This window comes from Syngnathoides biaculeatus, chromosome 6, assembly GCF_019802595.1.
Source record: "Syngnathoides biaculeatus isolate LvHL_M chromosome 6, ASM1980259v1, whole genome shotgun sequence".
NCBI classification, from domain to species: Eukaryota; Metazoa; Chordata; class Actinopteri; order Syngnathiformes; family Syngnathidae; genus Syngnathoides; species Syngnathoides biaculeatus.
The window spans coordinates 16664704-16688062 of NC_084645.1; the positions used below are offsets into that span (position 1 = coordinate 16664704).

At 41.1% G+C, this 23359-nt stretch overlaps 1 long non-coding RNA gene across 1 annotated transcript; it reads left to right on the forward strand.

Moving 5' to 3' along the window:
* Positions 1-2365: 2365 nt before the first annotated feature.
* Positions 2366-22404, forward strand: LOC133502705 (uncharacterized). The gene is made up of 4 exons (XR_009795552.1): positions 2366-2417; positions 2510-2694; positions 15263-15357; positions 21990-22404. It is a non-coding gene; the product is annotated as an uncharacterized LOC133502705 (long non-coding RNA).
* The last annotated feature ends 955 nt before the right edge of the window (positions 22405-23359 follow it).

The following is a 23359-nucleotide window of genomic DNA, read 5'->3' on the forward strand; positions in this document are numbered from 1 at the left end:
ACAGAAAAGAACATTCAGCATCAGTCCCCAAGTGGAGGATTTAGTATACTCATTGAAAGCTGGAGTAATTTGTTTTGGCATACTGTATATGCCTACATTCTGACTTTGATCACACACTGTTGCCATCAAATTCAGTCAATTTGCTCTGCATATTTCTCCCAACCTTTCTTTTCTTCTCTCCACTGCCTTGGTAGCGTATAGAAAAAATGAAGTGAGCTGTCCTGGCTTCTTTGAAGAGCTCCAAAGAAAAAGAAAATCTACCTTTCATACTTATGTCTTATCACAGCTCAGGAGCGACATTTGAAGAATTTGATACGGTACTTTAATGCCAGAATCCTCACCACTCAATCATGATATGTGATCATATTTTCGTAGATCGAAGAGTAAATGGCTCTCAAGCTCTTCCACACAGCTCATCCAACCATTCCTTTGTGGACGTCACTTTGCACACTACGACCTTCCCTAAACAATTTCCACAATACAGTAGTACCTCTACTTACGAACATCTCTAGTAACGAAAAATTCAGGTTACAAAACCCATCCTTGGAAAAATATTGTCTCCAGTTACGAAGGAAATTTAGGATACGAAAGGAAGAAATAGGAGTCCCCAAATTCCACCGAACGTAAACATCCTGTATCTTGGTTTATGTGGCACAAAATAGCTGCTCTCCCATTGGCTATCGTCGTAGCATCTTCCTGTCATCCCATTTGCTAGGAGGGACGTCAATCTCTACCCATGATGCACATCATGTATCTTGGTTTGTGTGGCCTGATATCGCTGCTCTCCCATTGGCTATTGTCGTAGCATCTTCCTGGCATCCCATTGGCTATATGGGACAGCATTCTTTACCCGTGGTGCTTTTTGATTTCCTTGGATACTTGACTGTCACCGACTCACACTAACGCTGTCACAATCTAACGCACATTGGAAAAGAACAACTTTTTCGTTTGTGTTCTGGGAAATTTTGTTCATCATGGGCCCCAAGAAACTTGAATGGAATTAAGTTGTGTGCATGCGTACGTTCGTCCATGTATTTTCTCTTTTCTGTCAAAGTTTGCCTCCCCCTCCCTCCTTCTCAATGCCTTTTGCTTGTCACTCACCCTTCTCTTCGCATAGTCGCCCAACGCCAAAAGAACATAATTTTTATTATTCTTTACATTATGCACTTTGAATGTTTATTTTTCTTGGGTGTGTGGGGGGGGGGGGGGACAGGAGGGTCGGGGTTCTTGAAACGATGTACGCTATTTACATGTAAAATGTGCTTCTACTTACGAAAAATTCACGTTACAAAATGACTTCTGGAATGAATTAATTTCGTTCGTAGATGTACAAATTTAATGAAAACTATTAAACGGCACGGTGGAGCAGCTGTAGAGCGTTGACCATCCCAGCCCCACCTGTGTGGAGTTTGTTTGTATGTTCTCCCAGTGCCTGTGTGGGTTTTCTCCGGGCACCCTGTTTTTTTCCCAACAGCCCCAAAACGTGCCCCAAGATGTGATTGTGAGTGTGACTTGTCTGTCTCCATGTGTGCTATGCTGACAACAAGTTCAGGGTGTACCGTGCCTCCTGCCCCATGTTCGCTGGGATAAGCTACAGCACTCATGAGACCCTCGCGAGGATAAGCTGCTCAGAGAACGCATGGATGGATGACAACTATTAGTCTTTTATAAGATAAAATATATTCTTGAATGTTCATAACTATTGCATATATTGACCATTTACCACAATTAAAGAATTTTTTTGCCCTTGGGAAAGTCTTATTCCTCCACTCTGAGAATCTAAAAGCTTGATTCTCATCTTCAATGTATCAGAGGTTAGATATCATTACAAACCATTGAATGTAAATGTGACCCCCTGTGGACAGTGATTCTCTTTGACTTACAGTATAGTAAAATATGATGTCAATAAATAAGCAGGGATTTGCCCATCAACATATGCAGTGCTCTGCAGTTCAGTAAAGGTGTGCAATATGGTGGGTGCAGAGTGGAATGACAAATACATCAGAGCGCATGCATGCACAAATTCAACCTGGGTTTCGCATCCATTTGTAGCATGTCTTGTACTTATCCAATGTTTTGTCATTATCTTGTAAGTTTTAAGCGTTAAAATTCTCACTGCCACAGGCAAACCATCAGTATATCATCCACCGATTGTCACTCAGATGTTCAAAACAGCGGAAAAAAGATAGACATCCACCTGACCAGACCTGTGTACAGAGCTCTCGACAGTCAAATAGCCCCAATGCAGTCAATCATCATGCTAACTGCCTGCCAGCACCTCAAGGTCACCAATTAAGCCAGCCAGAAGGATCAATCAGGTGCAAATTTAATTGGCACTTGCTGTCATTAGAGCAGAATGTTTCAATTTCAGCCTCAGTCATCTCTCCGATGTGCGTTTTTAAACTTGATCCTACAAGGTATGTCTGACATGTTACAGGACGGTGTCTCATGAGATTTCAAATGAAAACTAGCTGTTTTTGGTTTTACTGTGAGTCATCTGATCAACCAGCAGGTCTGCAAAGAGATATTGTTTCACTCAGTGCTTGAGAAGAAGTGAGAGTTGCGCCAGGAGAATGCGCTGAGGTCAACGGGGTCGTCAACGGGGTCGTCAACGGGACCTGTTCTGAGGCAGTGGACCACATCAAGACGGCCGTGATGACAGAGCTGTGGCGGATCCCAGAAGAATGCTTCCAGGTATGCATAAAAATGTGGCAGAGAAGGCTGGGAAAGTGTAGCTTAGTCTCCATGGGAATTTCTTGAAAGGGGAAAACTCAGAGTGGTTTGAAGTTCGGTTTTGAAATATCTCTTTTGTGACACCATTCATGGAACTTGTCTGAAGCACCTCATATGCTGAATGTTTTCTATGCAGTCTTATAGGATGCCTGTGAACTTCAAATACTAATAAGAGCCACCTTGACTTTCCAAATTGTTTTCAGCCTAATTAGATGGAGCTGAATTAATTTTGGATTAGTAATTCATTCCATCTATACCCACTAGAGGTCAGTGGCCAGTTGAGTTATTGAGCATATAGAATCGAAAAGGACGGCCATACTAAACTGGGTTAGGGTTAGGGGTTTTTCCTTTAACGTAAGAAAAGATGAACAAGCTTGGATGCAATCCAAGATACAACCAATTGTATATTTGATCATAGCCTTCAATATGCTAAACCCTAAACTCAGTGAAAATGAATACCTTGTCTTTTACCCATTTTGATGGTTGCAGGGGCACTATATGTGCTTCTCTGCATGTTGTGAAACAGAACAGATCTGCAGCTTTAAATCAGGGCTGAGCTCACCGTAGCATTCATGTGAAAACTCTTGTACAAGCTCTTCTAAGAGATTGGAGACGAGGGGAGCTCCTCGGGATCTACCGGCCAGCGCTGAATAGACTCTTCTAGCTCACAAAGGGGGACTTGTCTGCTAAGGTGCTTAGAATGGCGCTCAGATCGTTGATATGCAAGGCGACAGGGCAGCATGCAACTTGCCGTCTTTACAGTTAATTAGGCCGCACAGTCTTTGAGCACATGCCTCCCCCGAACTTTGGCACCATCATTTCTACAGGCTCAATACTTCAATGTTTCATAAGGAATAATCAAGGCTCATATGAGGTGTAGCTTTACATTCAGCCAGAAGTTTTCCATCTGAACCACAGGAAGTGTACACTCAATAACTACTGTCTTCTTTTCCTTTCGGCTTGTCCCGTTAGGGGTTACCACAGCGTGTCATCTTTTTCCATCCAAGCCTATCTCGTGCATCTTCCTCTCCAACACCCACTGTCCTTATGTCCTCCCTCACAACATCCATCAACCTTTTCTTTGGTCTTCCTCTTGCTCTTTTGCCTTGCAGCTCCATCCTCAGCACCCTTCTACCAACATACTCACTCTCTCGCCTCTGAACATGTCCAAACCACCGAAGTCTGCTCTCTCTAACCTTGTCTCCAAATAATCCAACTTTGGCTGTCCCTCTAATGAGCTCATTTCTAATCCTATCCAACCTGTTCACTCCAAGCGAGAACCTCAGCATCTTCATTTCTACTACCTTCAGTTCTGCTTCCTGTTGTTTCACTCAATGTTACGCTCAATTACACTCAATATCTACTGTAAATTCCCTAATCTGAAAGGAATATAGTTTTGCTGTCTTGATTTGTGCTTCCTGATTTCTTCTTCTCTTGATCTAATGCTTCTCTGCTGTGAACACAGATGAATACAGCTCCAATGTTTAATGTTTCATCCACGCTATTAGTGCAAAGGCAAGGAAAACAGGTTCATTCAAACAGGGGACAGACTCCCAGGTGGCTTGGCAGGACTAATTATGGAATCATCTCACAGGGAGCAGATCAATATGGTCGTCCTGGATCTATGCAATCCACTCTGGGCTCAAGTCCCTCCTATTTCTTTTACCAAGGGGGATTAGACACTTCCATTTGTGTTTGAAGGTGGCGGCAGCTAGCTCTGAGTCACGTGTAGGGTAAGAGAAGAAAATGGCAACCTTTAAGCCCTTTGCCACAAATAACTGTCCACTGCTACACTCTGGGGACTGCGTTCTCTATTTTAATGCAACCTCGGTGCTCCTGGGGAGTGCTGGTTATGAAGTGGGAAGGTGGCGAGAGAAGTCCACGCTATTAAACCGGTGGGGGCTTGCTGGAACACTCAGCCACCTCCCGTTGCTGTTCTCTGGAGTTGGAAGACTGTAACAGTAGCTCTCTGGCTAATGTACTGCTGGGTATTCGGGGGCCAGAGGGGGTTGGTGTATGTTGGACCACAATACAGCAACCCACCTTTGCACAGTCTGACTTTTCATTTGTTTGATTGTGATTGGATTAATATAAAATCTTCCTTTGTTTTCTTTAGTCACTATTTACTCAGTATCATAATTCCAATTCTACCATGGCCAGAAATCGGTTTCTTTCTCAGGGATAGACTGAGAAAGTGTAGAGCTGAAACATCAACACGTTTTCAGTCTGTCACAGTCGCAGTGTTCTTTGCAGCCACACAGCGAGGGGGCTCCACTGCTGTGTTGGGCCAAAGCTGCTGCCAACACAACCCTTCTATTATTCACTCCCTTTTCTTCTGTTTGTTCTGGACTCTATGTCATGGCTGCCTTATTTTTATGTGTTTCTGCACTGTCATCTAACACAGCCGTTTTTTTTAATTCAAATGAACAAACATAAAACATAAAAACAATTGATTGGACTTGTGAGCTTGAACATTTTAAATACTGTAGTGTTTCAACAGTAGTGGGACTTTAATCTGCAATTTCAATGTTTACCAATGGTGTACCGACATCACCAATATGGTACCTGGGACTTTCGTAAAGACTGAGCAGACCAAAAAAAAAGAAAAAAAAAAAACCCAAACCAAACAAATACAAAACAGCATGTGACTTCGCCACATACATCGTCTGGAGCAGGTCAGAAACAATAGTGTAATAACATGACAAAAAATGATTAGGCAGCACGAGGGGTTCTGGAGGAGTGCCTTGGAGGACTATACAGTAGTGTCATTTGGGAGCACACAAAGGTTGAAACAAACAAACAAAAAGAAAAAAATCTAACTTTCATGTATACTGTATGTATTGGAAGTAGTGCAGCCAAGATAAACGCTCCCCAATACAGAGACTAGATTCTAGGGAATGCATTAATACAGTAACAAGGAACAAATATTAGAATTTAAGTTGTAAATATTGGTCACTGCTTCTAATAGTGTTTATATGAGCAGAGCCTTGCTGATAGCCCACCGTTGAATATATATACTGTATACACAGAACAGAATACTGTATAGACAGAAATAAACATCCACCAAGCCCAACATGAGGTACACCTGCAAGGTGAAACAAAAACAGATCTTTTTTTAAACAATTGTGTTTGGTTTGAGCAAACATTGTCAGAATATTGACATAATGTTAAACATACCATTCCCATGTAGCCAAATAAAACTGTCTTAAAATAACACGGGAAGCCACGCTACCTTCATGGAACCTGGGCGAATGAACCACGACACTGTCAGTGACACTGATCAAGAAAAATCATGAAGTTGTGTGAAGCATGTTTATTGCTACACAAGCAAAATGTTCCTTTTTCTCCTTCAGGGCACAAAACAACAAGACCAGGCATTGATTAACATATCCCAACAAAATGAGCAGCTCAAATACATCCATTTTCAGAGCAGCTTACCCTCACGAGGGTCGCAGGAGTGTTGGAGCCAATCCCAGCTGTCATCGGGCAGGAGGCGGGGTACACCCTGAACTGGTTGCCAGCCCTTCGCAGCACACCTGGAGAAAGACAGCAATCACACTCACAATCACACCTAGTGTCCAATTAATGTTGCATGTCTTTGGGATGTAGGATGAGGGTTAGGGTTAGCGCCCGGAGAAATCCCCCGCAGACACAGGGAGAACATGCAAACTCCACACAGGCGGGGCCAGGATTTGAAATCATGTCCTCAGAACTGTGGGGCCAAAGCTCTACAGCTGCGCCACCATGCTCAAATTAGTTATAGAAAATCCATCAGCTTTGTGGTTATGATCAGTAGGATTTACAGGTGCTGTCGTGCAAGTCTTGCTTCAGAAAATACTGTATATACAGACACCTGTATGTTCCCAATGTAAAAACATTTTACTCATGCTCTCAAGGCATGAAATAGTTCTCTTAGAATTGCTCACACCTCAGACTAAAACACATGCAAAGTATTTCCATTCTGTTTATTCAGTTTTACAGTGTTTTTGAAACTAGACAACCAAGACCATTTCTGAAGCTTGTAAATTGGGTTTTGTGTCTGGCAGCTGGAATTATATTTGTAAATCCCAGCGTCTGGTCTTCATCAAAGCAACACATCTATCTGAGTGGAGGCCACTATTACTAAGTATGGCAACCTCAACCCATATTTACTAAACATAACAGAAACACACAAAAAAATGACTAATTCCCAAGATGCAATTACAGTCGTAGTGATGTCTTAGTTTAATTTTAGTTCAGTGAACAAGCTCATAGCTCTATTTCCCCATATCTGAAATTGTGCATGAGGCGCGAAAGGCTGGATGTTGTGGGTCCGCTGGTGCCATCTCAGGGCGGTGTATTTGAACCTTGGTGATACCTCAGTGATATTGTTTTGTTCGGAATATAAAGCAAAAAATAATGAGATAACTCGTAAATTGGTGCATTTGTATCAATTTAAGTACTGTCGTAGATGGGTAAGCAGAGGGACTGCCAACCCACAAAGTGTGAAATTGCACAAACAAGAAAATTCTACAAAATACAAAAGAAAAAAACCCCATCTGCCTATACTGGAGTTTCTCTTTGTCACTGAGCACGTCTGCATTTTTGCTATAATACTCTGCTCTTACATAATAAAAACCAGCATAGCAGCACACAGTTCACTTAACCTAGTCCATTCTACTTACATGGGAGGTTAAATAAAGACTCTAAAGTGTTCATATGTGTGACTGGTTGTTGTGGTTGTGCCCAGGTGTACCTGGGCTTTCCCTCCAGTGTTAGCTGTGACAGGCATCAGCACCACTCTTGTGAGGAGAAATTGTTTGCAAAACCAGCACACAATATTTCGGTGCCAATCACATCTGCCTTTTCAAACTAAGGCGAGACTCCACTGTCTGAAACGCTACAGTACGTTGAAACCACAAGGCAAGCAAAGCTCCCTTAGTATTGGAACTTTTAATTTCCTTTTTTTTTTTTTTTTTTTTGTTATCCCTAAAATGCTTCAGAAAGGTGCTTAGATGAGACGCTTAACCTACTTTCAACATTGATTAGTCCTGACCCTGGCGGCATGGTTAGAGCAATTGGTTAGAGCGTTCGCCTCACAATTCTGAGAACTGGGGTTAAAATCCCGGCCCCGCCTGTGTGGAGTTTGCCTGGTCTCTCTGTACCTGTGTGGGTTTTCTCCATGCAGTCTGGTTTGCTCCCAAATCCCCAAAACATGCACTAATTGGAGACTTTAAACTGTCCTTAGGTGGGATTCTGAGTCTGTCTGTTGTCTGTCTCTATGTGCCCTGCGATTGGCTGGCAACCAGTTCAGGGTGTACCCTGCATCCTGCCTGATGACAGCTGGGAACAGGCTTCAGCACTCCCATTACCCTTGTGAGGATAAGCGCTCTGAAAAATGCATGGATGGCCAGTCTTGACCAACCATTAGGAACTAAAATTAATTTGAATAGTATAATAAGCAAGCAAGTGAGGAAGTTTCAAACCAGAAGCTTGTGTTATAAAAACTGTTCTTCAAACAAAATGGACCATTTGCAGCAAACCAAAATCAGAGGTAAAGTGAAAGGCCAAGGCCTTTTGCAAAATGTCACCTCTAATGCATTTACATCATTACCAACAAGGTTAAAACATATGTGGGGATGTTTCCACTTTTTGTGACCTACCGAGTATTGATCGCTGGATTGCATATGGCCAAGCCATGACGGCACTCCAAATGGATGAAATTGAATATGAGAATGCTGCACATGCAAGTCTCGTGGCCTTTATAACAATAAACTATTGTGGCCATTTATCAAAATGTATTGTTTTATGACTGAGACTGTAAATCAAACTGCACACAACAGAAACGTGAAAGACTTTATGGAAAAATGGAGGGTGGGTGAAATAAAGCATGTTCTTGTTCTCTTTTTACATATTCATTGTAAAACTCATCCAATTATCAATCCCTCTGGAGGTCTCATGGTTCTGAGTTGTCTTGATTGTGATATTTCTCGAATGAAGAACCCTTATGGAGTGTATGTCCATCATGGAGGTGAGAATTCTTTCGAGTAAAACCCCAAGATGTATGATATGGAATGTGAAATCCTGAAGATAAAACAAGCGCCGGTTTGTTTTGGAATAAGGAAAATCATTGAACATCCTCACTGAAATCCGAATAGTTTAGTAGACTTCTGATTATTTATTTGACTGTAAAGAAGTTAGAACAAATGGCTGAAACAGGACTGCTGAGTTCCCCCCAACCCTAAAAATCAGTGATGCAAAATATCCAATTGATGGAGAAAGTACACACAGCCTCTCTCGTAAACATTTACCATTATGACAGTTGACTGATGTATTTGCTCAGGGGAGTTTCAAAATCTCCCACTTTCATCCCCAAACTTCCATGCATTATTCACGCACAACAGCAGATTGTTTTTTGCTGATGTGCAAGTCCTTGAACATGTATGTTGGACTTCAGTGGAGGACTTTGGATTTTAATAGGAATTATGGGCTGAGGGCACATGTCATTCATTCATGTAATGTGTCATTTGTCTGCTGTTTTTTTAATGAATTCCACCCTCAGACAATAAAAGCGTCTCAGACTGAGAATAGTGTCAATCAATCGATGCGGGCTGTAAGGGACAGAACACGGCAGCGCAGAAGCTAAAATATTTCTGGTGAAATGTATCCTTCTGACGCATTTAGGTATTGTGCGACTTGCTCGCATCTTTGAGTAAAGGATTTTTATAGCTATTTTTAAAAACTCAGTATTAAAAGCCCCCACCCCCGAAGCTATCTCTCTTTCTAAAATCCAAAATAGCTTTTACTGTCACCATCAACCACTCCATCCCTTAATCTTTTCAAGGGGATCCATTACCATATAAATAATGAGATGTGAACCAGTCCTAGATTAAATCCAGCAATAAAGCAGCCTACAAGGCAGTCACACTGAGTCATTTTAATGACAGGAGCATAATTAGAACTGCGTTCATCACAAGTGATGGACAAGACTCCCTTGCACTCACTGTCCTTCTCTCCTACAGTTTGGCCTAAAATAGTTTCCTTTTGTAAGGTCAAAGGTCACCGTTCTTGGACAAGAAACCTTGCTCACAATTTCTTACGTTGAGGTCAGCTAAATTCTTCCACATCAAACTCATCCGCTTTGTACACTGGGACACATTCATGGGTCAAATGTTAGCCAAACAAAAAGATTTAACGGCAGTGTGAAAGGGTATGCAAGAAATTATTTTTAACAGCATATTTTTGGGAGGAAATACAAAATATCAAGTTGAATTCTTGACCAATTTAAGATTTAAGAGGTTTGTCATAATACTTTGAATGGAATGACACTTGCCATATTTTCAGACATGTTGGACCAGAAGTTAAAAATAAAGGATAAATAACACTCTCCGAGTTATGTATTTGATGAAGAATTGTCAGTCTCACTGAAGGAAAAACATGCAAATAGATTTTTTTTCTGCATTCACCCAAGGCGCATCACAAAAAATCTCCGCTGTGAGATGTTAAACAAGATTCAAGAAATTTAAAAAAAGCAATTCCCTGCACTGAACTACTTTTGGGTCAGTAATTCTTACAGTAGCAGTGTTCATTATGCCCCCCCCAGAAAATGCAAAGATTTGTGTTGCTATTGTGCTCAGATAGATTGTATTGTACAGCTATGAGTGACACAGCAGTTGGCGTCCTGTGTAAGAACCGGTGAGAAACTATGTTTGTTTCCCTTGTTGTTGCCGTAGTGGAGAGCTCTGTATGTATTTTTGGATTTGTACAGAAGAGAATGTGTTTTGCAGCAAATGTTTGTGTAAGACTGACTGTGTTTTCTTCATTCCAACAAAGATGCATATGTGCCGTAGTTAATTTGATAAATTCAACAAATGGGCCTCGTGGCTAGATTATCCCAAAAATGAGTTTGTGTTTGACATGAAGATATTCTTTGCAAACAGACAGAGGGGAAAATAAACCCATGACGTGAAAAATAGATACATCCTTTAAAAGCTCTCACACTTTTAATTTTTTGTGCAGACCAGTAAGAGGGGCTGAAGGCGATTATCATTGGAGAGACCACAGCTCCTTCACGCAGCATGTGGCCCAGACCATGAAACAGCATTTTTGAACGACGAATCAAAAAAAGTCCAGCATGTCAAAACAGAAATGCTGTTTTTGTAAAAATTAATGCTATTTAAATTGAGATCTTGCTCGGGGATTGACATGGAACCCCTGAAAGAAAAATGCCACCACACTGACTGATTTGATCTCCTTGACCCATTTTGCCAGATTGCCAATAATGCTGACAATGCCATCTAAACCCTAGAATCATTGTTGGGGGAAAAACAGCATTGATACAGACATCTCCGTATATTCAATAAAGGAAGTCAATATTCAAGTGTAACTGCATTTTGATTTTCCATCACAATTGGTTTGCAAAGTCACAAATAAAAAATTTACATTGTTTGCCTTGTTCCAGGCTTTTCCCTGCACTGTATGCAGTCCTCCACAGCAGGGGGACCTGTCTTAGGCCATCTTGAATTGTAGTATAGAAGTTAAATTATTGCATGACAACTGAGCATGAACAATCTTTGATATCAAGTCTAAGGTGGTGAGCATTAGCATGTCAAATGCATCATTAACTTGCAAAGTAGTTTGCATAGCCACAGCCTGACTTGTTCTACTTAAAGGGTTCAGTTTACAGCCACGTTAACTACAAGAAGCTAAATGGAGTCATGATTTGGTTCAATTGAGTTGAAGTGATTTTTATTTTTTTTTTGTTAATCGTTGGGATTAGCTAGGTCATAAAATATCTGCAGTCAGAAAAGATAAATTCTCACTAATCCCCCCTTACTCTCCATTTTGTCTGCTTGACAAACGAAAGGTCCAATTACTTTCTTTCGAGGAGTGAGTGGTGGAAGCTCGAGGCATGTAGATTACAAATGTTGGAAAGTTTCAATCTCTAAATTTGTAATAAATGATGGTGTGGATTCTAAACCAACGCGGGAATAAATTCATCATTATAAGACTAGAATGTTGGCATGGTTGTATTAAGTCACTGAGAAATTCCAGTTGCATGTACAAGTGGCTGCGGTTTCAATGGGCTATTCTGGTGATTTTTGATAGCCTAAGCGTGAGCCATTGTCAGACTTGAGGCCCTCTGCGGTGAGCACGGGCAGAAAGGGAGGCAGGTAAGCCAATTTGTGTGGAGCTCTCATTAACCACCCCTGGATGCTCACTATGCGAAGGAGAAATGATGTGGGTGGATGGGGGGTTGTACTTCAGTATGAAATAACAAGGAATATGGTGGAACATTTGGAAAGACAAAGCAGACAAACATTAGGTTTGCTTCATAGGAATTGTTCGAGTTGGATTTTTTTTTTCACCTCCCTTCTTTAAAGGGGAACGGACATGATAAATAGAATCCGACAGATTATGTGTGTGCATCATACTATGGGACAAGTGGGCATGGCAAGTCCATTTAAGTTAGTGCGGTTTTGTGTGTGTGTTCAAGCGCAAAGCCCAAATGCATCCCTGCACATCTGTACGTCTTTATGGAGGGGAATAATTGAGTGGTGGAGGACATGGCTCTGCACCGCAGGGAGCCAGCTGCAGTTGTTGAAAAACGAACAGTCTGCCTCAGTCAATGCATCCCTCCCTCAAAACAATGAGCCAGGAGGGGGAGAGAGCCAGAGGAACATTGTGTGGGATACACAGCGGTTAGGAGGGAGACATGGCAGACCGCACTGGGATGGACAGTCACATTGTGAGAAGAGGGGATGGGAAAAAGAAGCCTGGGTAGGGGAACGGGGTCCTAAAGTTAGTGATGGTCTTATTGGGATGTCCTCCAATCTTTTCTTAACTATGGTGAGAAAGCAATGTTTAAGGACACTTTTAAAGGGGACACACCATCAGTTGTAAAATTATACACAGATCATTTTCGTGAGTTGCTTTTCACCAAAGGTGCGTGGATAAGCAATGCGGTCAGAATTGAAAAAAAAAAAGTGATATCTACATACTTAACATGAGCTGGACACAAATTGGCTAGTATGATTCAGCGGCTGGCTGATGAAGTGCTGCTTCAGTGAGTGAAAAGAGCTTGCATGCTCTCTGTTAAAGAAAAAAATGTATCAAATATTCTATCAGTGCAAATTTGATGAGGGTAGGTTTGGATTTGGATTGGGCACTAAGAATGAGAGGAGAATATGAATCAGTGTGTCAGCAAAATAAAATGGCTACTAGTTATTAAAATCACACCAAATGATGAAATACAGCAAAATTGATTAAAACCCATTACCAAGTCACCATTCTGCAGAGAGAAGAGGCAAGACTAAATACAGTGATGTTGCTGTCATTTCATTTTCATATTGTAGCCACCCACCTAAGGTGCGTTTGATTTACCTTGTAATTACAGTCACTCACTTCACAGTAAATCCCTGCAATTGGAGTTCATGAATAATCTGCTATTAGGATCCAAGTAATATGCAAATCCTCAAACAACACAATCTGCCCACAAATAATCAAGTGGTGCCTGGGTGTTATAATATTAGTGGTAAAGTATATCCGCTGCGTGATGCACCATGAGGTGTGATATTTGACGCCTCCAAAACACACCCACATATGCACATGCGGCAAGGTGAAAGAAGAAAGTTAATAATGACATCACTCTAATTGTGTCAGTTAAATGCTGTAATGGATGCAGAATAGCACTGGATGAGTCGAACAAAGCCACAGCATTAGCTTTTTATTCCAAGTTTTTCTGTGATCAGGTTATATAGCCCAACAATAAATCTACAACAGAGATAAATCGGTCTTGTAGTGGATTTTTGTGTGCTGGTGTAGGCTTTTGAGATGATAAACGTGAACATTTGTAGGCATACAATAATGCATATAAACATGGACAAAGACTCGCAAGAGGCAATATTCATGGCAGAAGGAAGTTCTGATGTTTTGTTTCTTTTCTCATTCATTTCTATAAAGTAAACAAATTAACAAATACACAACATTATCACATTGAGCAGAATGCGCCTCTGATCAAGAGGAAACAACATGAGCACAGGCCAAAAGAACCCCCTCTAATCTGGTTGGGCTGCAGCTCTGCCCAACAATGAACAAGTAAACAGAACATTGATCTTATTCTTGGTCTTGATCATCATTTTTAGAAAATGGGACTAGATCAGACCACACTGGCTTTGGTTTTCCTGTAAAGAGCCAAGTTAAGCATACCCAGAACACTGCTGCATTCAGTCCTTTATCACTGAAACCTACTGGGGCTCTGCTGAGACGCTCAACTATTATTCTATCTCCAGCCAACCATGAATATTAATTGTTTTGACTGAGCAAGGGCCAATCTATTCACCATAAAAGACTAGATGTTGTTCATTATTGTCACAGGGCTGTCATCATTAGAGAACCATCATTATTGTATGCTTACATTTGTGTGTCCGTGTTTGTGTGCACTCCGTGTGGGTTTACTGTATATCCAACTACTGTATGTTTCGTAGTACATGAAGATCTATTTCACAGCTGTGTACAGTGGAATAACATAATCAATCCATCAATCAAGAAAAGTCTTTGTACTATAAAAAGATGTCGTGCTGCATCAATAACTTAGCCTGTATATTGAACATCCCCCCAGACCATAGAACTGTCCCCATAGTCACAACCTTTCACACCAAAGTGAACGTCATAAAAGAAAAGAAAAAGGAGACACAGTTGCAGATATGTCCACAGTCATTTTCCCCTTTCAAATATGAAGGAAAAAACATGACGAATACATGCGTTATTCAGTGTCTTTTTTTCATGATTGTTTCTGTCCTTTAAAGTTGACACTTAACGAGAGCGCAAACTAAATGGAACTCCTACTCTTCCCTTCCCATCCCCTGAAAATGAAACAAAAGCAAGCTGTGCATGCAAAAATTGGCCACATTTGCCTCTTCAAAAACATCACACATGGTAGAATCAATCAGTAACATCATCCCTCAAGTTGCTTTCATTTCCATTAAGACAACAAAACTGCATCCCTCCGCTCTCTGTGCCGATTAACCCAAGACCAAATGTCATCCTGAGCTGCTGAAACACTGCACCAAGCACACAATAGGTTTGTCACAAAGCTTTCTGCTACTACCATGCACTTTTTTCCAATACCATAATTTAATGCTGAAAACAGAGCAGTAATTTGGAGCATAGCGATGCCATTTCTATAGCCACAGCTGAATAGTGTAATGTGGAATCTGTGACGGGGCTGGTAAGTGACGCTCCATCGAGCCGCCACAGACAACACAAGAGAGAAATGAACCACTGAGGCAGAAGACAGGGGGATAGTTTCCCTCTAAAGAAAATAAAATAAAAATGGAAGAACACTGCAGAGAGAAAGCAAAGTTTCTTTTGATGCTTGATGTTTCCACATTAGGAACATTAGTGGAAAATCTTGGAATAATTTTAAATGTTGATTGATTTTCTAGTAACATCTAAGCCCATCCAGGAGAACATTTATTTATTTTTCTGTACGTTGATTTATGGTATGCTGGACCGTCCATCCATGTTCTATTTCACTTGCCATGTTCAGAGTCGCAAGGAGCTGGAGCCTGTACAAGCTGACTTGGGCTAAAAGGAGGACTACACACTGGTCGCCTGTCAACCATTGGGTACACATACAACCAGGTAACTGTTTACATTCGCATTTGCACTGTCACCGAGTCACAATGACCCATACACGTCAGCAAACCACTGCACCCGCTGTGGTCATGGTTCATGTCAAGATTGGTCAAAATATTGAAAAGGGGAGGGGGGGTCAGTTTTATAAATGTATTTGCTTTATTTTTGTGCTTGTGAGTATCTTACGTGTGGTGATCATCAAATTGGTGCTAAAACCTCATCTCATTAAGATAGGGAAAGATATGTGACACGAAGCAGGACTAGAGCCAACAAAATCAGGCAGACAAAAGTGCAAATATTTTTGCGCAGTAATTTTATGCATCCTCTGCTGACTTAAACATTTGAGTCCACAGATTCATACATTAAGCAATTATATGGCCACGAATACAGATATAAGGAGTCAGAGATCAATGCGTGCCAGTTAAGTTCTGTTACACCAAACTTTACCAATTATACCTTTACAGGTCTTGATTTGTGAAGTATGGCCCAGTAGGGCTGGTACACAAGAGAGCAAGCCCACAAAATTGGAACCACATAAATTTTTTTAAAAAGTGGTAAAATAAGTGATGAATGTTCAGGTGCATTACCTCCTATGCAATCTGGACTTGTCCCTAATTCTTTAAATAAAAACTAATCTCTATAAAATTCTATACTTCCCAAGCACTGTCATATTTTTAAGTGGTGGATTTAGTAGAGTATGTTTCATCCCTAAGCATGAGTAGTAATGTAGAAATTATCTTTTTAATGTATCCTCTGCCTCCTATTGTGGCCTTTCAAATCTATCCACGCTTGCTGCATGACTAAACAACAACCAAAACCTTGATTAAAAACAAAACGATTTTGAATCTGGCATGTCAGGAAATCTCCTGTTCCCTATGCTGACTCTAAGACCTGAATGAGGATATGCTATACATGTGTCATAGCACGACTTGATGTGTAAAAAGAAGTAACCATGCTTAAGTCTAGTTGAGTCTAGCCAGGGGAGCTTCTAGACCTCCTGTGGGTGTAGTAGAGGACCCATTAGGGGAAATTCCCGAGCCCCAATGTGTCATTGCTATGTCGACTAGGATTTCCACTTGTCTTTTATATGAACCAGTATGAGCCATTTCTTCGGACCCCCTACTAGCTAGCAGCAACTTGTGCGTGGCTAAATGTAGGGGATTGCTGACATGTCGTTGGAAGTAGGAGGGATAAATTGTTCAGGAGTAAACGAGCTTTTATGAGCAGATTATTATCCTCTCGCATGCGACTGCTCGTCTTTGTGTTGGCCAAACCATCATGAGTTTGCTTGAGACAAAACAAAATGACAGTCAAGCACAAATAGGCAGTTAATAATTGTGTCTGAACTCAAAGAAATCAGACAAATGTTTTTGTTTTTTTTTTGCCAGCAATCTTATTGCACAGAAAGTTGGAAGGTTTTGAAATATTTTAGTTTCTGCCATTCTTCACACCAAATACTAACCGCGTCATTGTCAAACTAAGAGTGCTGGTGTCACGAGTTGATATAGACTGGACCCGAGCACACGGGTAGAGAGGCTGGAGTACTGACACGTGGAATGTAGGATCAATTTTGTAATTTGTTTTTGTCAGTACAGGCTGAGAAACCCTGGCCTAGCGTACATTCTGGTCCAGCTTGAAGTGATTGATGAATTACCTTATTAAAGTATTTCCACGATTTGTCGGTATACCCACTGTATATGGAGTTTCGCTGCATCCTTGTTTTTCCACGAGACCAATAAATTGAAAGGGAGGGTCATGTATATGGTTCATGTACTTTTCGTATCTTGTTCTACTTAATTATTTTGAGTACAGGCGCACAACATGTATTTAGGAGGCTCTCGTTGTCACCAATGGTTCTCTGGGCCAGTAAGACCTTTTCTGCTGGGCTAAACATTATCAAAAGCACTGTCCTACATTTAAAATCTATATCACACAACTTATACAATTAAATTGTCCTCATTATTCCGCAAAGTCCATCCTCATTAAACAGAATTTCTCTTGCTCACTGGAACTGCGGAGTGTGTCTACGAATGTTAAATATGTTGACCAATTAGTTTTCAAACTTTATATTCTGCTACTGTATGCCAATCTAATTTTCTCAGGACCTTGTTGATGTAACTTAAACCATTAGTGACAGGACAGGTGAGGCACCGCTCCTCAATGACAACATTTTTCTCATTGCTTGATCAGAACAAATCTTGATAGTTAACTTTGACTTGCCAAAGACATCTGTAGTAATCTGCATTCATAATCACTCCCTTATGGCGAGTAGGATGAACTTCACTGATAACCTAAACTGCAGCAGTGGCACAGTTGAAGGCTCTTACTTACAGTATATTGTGTTGACGTTTAGTGTTGATGGTTTTTGTAATTGCGACATCCTTGTGGTGGTAATAAAAGGTGCCTTGAGTTTTTTAAGTTCCCATTGAAGGACCTGGTACCCAACGCACAGCCCTCCACTGCTTGTTCTTGTCCTGCCCTTGTTAAGAGTCTAAAGGTTCTTTTGTTACCATTTGATGTTGAAGGGGGGAAAAAAATCCAATAAAATGGCTTCCTTAGTGGTGGAGGAATGAGAGAAGGGTCACTGTGATTATGACCTGGAAGACATACTATTGTTTCTCAATGGGACTTTACAGGGGGGGGATCAAAGGATCAAGAAAATCCTTGTGTACTGTACACCGGAGGTCAGGTGGGCCGTGGAATGCAAACATGTAGAAGTGAGAGGAGAGAAATAAACAATTACTTCCTGTCTACCTTCCAGTCTTCCACTCTATGCTTGTTACTCTTAATCCATATCCTTTCTGTAGCCAGGTCACATGGATCCCCCCTACCTCTGAAACCTCTGGTGATCCTGCCCCCACCCACCCACACACATACACACACACAGATCACATCACTGTGCATTCCTTCACCTCATGGCGGATCATCCACCTCAACAACAATAACAACAGTGATATTTACAGCCAGGTCCCCTGGGGAGGCCAAGTTTCTTGTCACGGAGCACATGCTGTGGCTCAATGCACGCTGCTATTCTAGTGGACTTCAACAAGAAGCACAAGGTTGGTCTGAGTCTTGCATCCGAGGCTCAGGAATCTGGGAGTTCTCAGGGATCTGTAACACAGACCTGACTTTTGACGTCAATGCCTGTAGTAAATTAGACAAGGGTGAAGATTAGCAGGCACTTTCAGACCCCTCTGACACTTTTGTTTGTAAAAAGGATCTGGGTGCTTTATATTGTCATGACTGACAATGTTCTTGATAGATAGTTAAGAACAATAGAATTGTTCACTGATGTCTTATTCTTCTTTTCTTGTCATCTGTTGTTGAGTCTGGCCACATTTTAACTGTACAACTGTATTAGTGGCAGCTCATATTTGATTGTTATGGTACAGTTGTATGTTTCTGTTGACAATCTGGAACATCTGGATTTGAAAGTCATTTATATATTAATTGTACAAAAGTCACTGATGGTGTAGTGGTGCACACGCCTGACTGTGGTGAGGGCAGCATGGGATCTATTCCCGCTCAGTGATGGTGTTATGTGCCCTGTGACTGGCTGGCAACCAGTTCAGGGTATAGACCGTCTTTTGGCCGAAGCTAGCTGGCATGGGCTCCGGCTCTCCCGTGACCCTTATGAGGATAAGTGGGGCTTGGATAATGGATGGATAGCTGTTTAATGTACATATTACAGCTATCAAAAAGTGTATTTTCTTTTTCTTCCAATAGAATCTCGAAAGCTCAACTCTCAAGGATTTGTACAATACGGAATTCAAGCAAATTAGAAGAATTTATTTTGCGCTTATATTTATATATATATATATATGTGTGTGTGTGTGTGTGTGTGTGTGTGTGTGGATGCCATGATGTTTCAGGGCAGCCCAGTGAGCCTTCATTAATCCTTGTGCCCGTCCGCTCAACTAATGCCGGCGCATGCCAAGCTGCTCATGAAAAGCAGAAGGTCAAGAAAGTTGCCCAGTCAGCACACCTGTCTAGCGTCCTCTGTAGTGCGTGTGTATTTATGTGTATTTGCACATGTGTGCATGAGCAGTAATCATTAGAAAAGCTCTTAATGCCAGCAGCTCCGCCATCGTAAGTATATTTTGCAAACACATTTGACACAGGCACAAAACCCCTGTCAGTCTCTCTCTCTCTCTCTCTCTCTCTCTCTCTCTCTCTCTCTCTCTCTCTCTATCTATCTATCTATCTATCTATCTATCTATCTATCTCCACCCTTTAATTTATAGGTTAATTTATAGTTTGCTAATTTGTAGATATCTCCAATGTCAAAAGCTTAGAATGCTTTCTGTGCTGTCTTTTGACCATTACAGTTTTTGAAAAACAGAACAGTGCATATTAATGGAAATAGAAATTTGAAGGACTGAATGTTTGGCTACTTCCTCCTCTATAAATTATTTGTCAACCACATGATTGTATATACATAATAAGGAGCAGGAAAACACACACACATAAACACACGAGCACACACGTTTCACCTTTGGTAAAGGTGGTGTTATGCAATGTCTTTTGCCTCCGCAGATTTAAAACAAGCTGGCAAAATGTAACAGTTATTTAGCTGCCAATGTGTTGTTTATTTCTGATTTTCTAGTGTCCAGGGGCCTCGTGTACAGAAACTTGTATTGGGTTCTTACTGAAATATGTCAAATGCTCAAATCCAGATTGTGTACGCTCAAAAATATTCAGCCGTAAAAAATCTGTGGATGTTGTAGTGGCTGAACCCCCGTCCACGCCCATATTCAAATATGCAAATCATATTTAAATGAACCCTGCACCTGTGATCAAGATCTCTGCACAATCAGAAAAAAAATCCAGGTTAAATTGAGATGCTGCTCAATGAAGTGGAGGGTGCGCAAAAAAAAATTAAAATCTCCTTGGCATGCTGTCCGCTGGCGTTAACAGCACATGAAAGAGGAGTGAATGGGACAATGTGTTTGCGGCTGTCAATGCTGTGGGGGCAGAACAGCGTGCACACGCTGAACTAAAAAAGATGTTGGAGATTAAGGTGGATGTAAAGATGAAAACAGCTGCCCACCGCCAAAGCGTGGCCAAAACAGGCGGTGGAACCGGCCTCACCTCGTTTGAGGAGCGAGTCATTCAATTGTGTGTGACACTCTGGCTGACTCTGATCACGCCACTAGGGTAATACCCTCAATTTTTATAAATCACAACAAATGTGTTCATAACATTTTTACTTACAATGAGCCCTGTGAGATAAAGATTCATGCGTAAATGTCATATGTATGGTGTTTGGAATCTTTTGAAGGCAAATGGAAGCATGGCAGCATATTAAAGAGATCACAAACTTTGATTTCTGTTTGATTACTAAGTTTGTTATATTAATACACAGGAGACAACACAGTCCAGGCGTCTCCTCCGGCATCCCCAGCGTCCTGACGCAATTCCGCTCCAACAACCGGCTCCTGCTGCCCTCCCGACTGGCCCCTGCCTCAGTCGTGCACACTGATGAAAGAGTCCTTTGAATTTACATAATTTTAACATGTATATGGGTTGCACATGATTAAAATGTCTTAAAATAACATAATTTTCACATGAATGTCATTTTAACACAGTTCAATCATTTGCTACGAAAGTACATGTTCAAATTAAGTCAATTCAAAGGATATTTTTTTTCCATGCATGTAATGAAGCCACAAGAAGAGATTGAGACGGCAATAGGCGGCATAAATGAATGCCTTGATTAAAATGGGTGTCCTCAGAATTATCAGTGATTCATTAAACACACTCATTAAGAAATAAATTCCGAGCCCTTGCCTCATTTACATTTTGAAATAAAATGTTTCAGGGACGTGCAGATTTTGGATAAAAGATCACATCTAAGTGTCGCCAAAGCACCAACAGTTGCAGAAACGTGCCAATGCCAGCCATGAAATTGGCGTGAGGCATCGCACATTTCCACAGTCATTTCACTCTTGATACATCTGAACTCTGCCGTGAAAAAGAAAGAACGCCAACTTTTATACATGATGCCTCAGGTCTGGATCCGGACTGTGGTCTGACTGTTGTGCACCTCTTGAGTAGAAGAAGTGCAGGAAAAGTTAAATGTCATCCTCCGGAAAACTCATGACACTCATGCACATCAGCCTTAAGTCTTGATTAAATTAGCTTGTTGTAGTACTAGTGCTAGCAGTAGTTATGTACAGTTCACCCTCCTCACTTTCTGAGCGGCTGCTTCAGATTTCAGCACAGAACAATTTCAGGAAAACATGGACAGCCAACAGGAAGTCGTCCTTATTAAATACTTTGAATGAGATTTGAAGGGTCCGGAGAGTTTTGTAATGTGGAAAAAGAACATTATGGATCACTGAGCTCCTCGCTAGCATTCCTCAACAATCTGGACATTACATTGAGCGTTTTATCGCACACATCCTTTAGTCAGCAGTCACTCTGCAGAAGCAACCAACTGCAACCTTCTGAGGCATATATATTTATATGTATATATTATATATAGAATATAGCTGCTGACTGTAGCAGATGTCATGCTAATATGTGTGGAAAGTAATTTGTGTTGTTTGTGCTGCTGCCCCCAGACGAGCTTAGGACCATTTGGTGGGGCTCCGTCAATCAGTCATGAAATCTTTTCTCTGCTTTTTCCTCTCTAGAGTTCACCAGAGGTTCATTCGTGCCCAGCAGAGGAGTGCCAAAGTCAGCCTGCCATATTCTGGACTCATGAAGTTCAGCCCCCAAGAGGAGGAAATGTTCTGTCCTCGCCTTGGTGGTTGCATGCGTATGCACACTGAGAGTATTTAGTATGCTTAACTGCTTTGGTGTGCAGCGTTTAAAAACACGATGAGATCATCATCATTAGTGGTCTCTTTGGCTGAGGCATGGAAAACTGTGACAGCGTTGGTCACGTAAATGGAGGGAGATATTCTTGCCACTTGTACCATTCAGCATGTCAAACAGACGTGAAAAAGCAGTGCACCAGACCACAAAACGTCAGTGTTTTCAGGACTGTTTTGTTTGCATGAGCAAACCTCAAACCCACAATATGATTGACCTTACCTGACCTTTGGAATTAGCGGACAACTGTCGCAGTGCATGGTGGCTATCGGGTAGTGCCTTGGCCCCTTTACATATCTATGGTGTGATAACATGCATATCATCTTTTATGCTGGAGGTAAATGTGTAACAGCAACTGCTAAAACAGAAAGTTCCTCTCGGTTTCCAAACATGGTGTCCTTGTCAGGACAAAAAGTGCAGTGTTCATTTAAATTCAAGTAAATTATAAAATGCAATACCGTTTTCTGTTTTTTTTTTTATGTGTAATTGAGTGATTTATTGTTTTATTCATGCACACTTTTCACATGCAAAAATTCTCAATGAAAGTTTCCATTGCTCTATTTTTTACCCTTTTTACCACCACAAAAAGGTACCAGAAATGGAGTGTGATGGTAATGTAACCAAAAATAACGTTTGCTGTGACCCACGAGAGTCTGGTTTAGTAAGGTCCAGATACTACTGGTACTGTATATCCGACCATCTATGCATTTTCAATGCTGTTTATTCACTGCTCCCTGCACTCTTTGATGAGAGAGACTTTATTCCATTGAGCAGCTTGTTCACCCAGTACATCATTCCACCAAGGGGCAGAACCGAGCACTTTGGTGCTCCTTTGTGCCCACAGCGATCAGAGTTTCCAACTGCCGCATAGGCCAAGACTTGTCACTACAACCCAATCTCAAAATACTGCCAGAAACCCATGAACTAAATGTTTCTATACTAAATACACGTGTTTAATGTGCTGTTACATCATCACATGGTCAGTATTTGTAAATCACTCTTTTTAATGGTATTATTTACTGTATTTCATTGTCATCCTGTATGCTACTTAACTCTATGCTGCCATAACACTTAAATTACTCCTCTGGGTATCAAATATGAGCTTATTTTCTTAATTACAGCCATGTTCATAGAAAGCCACTAGGTGGGAATATTGCTCATAAAACAATGTCATGATTCCAATATATAA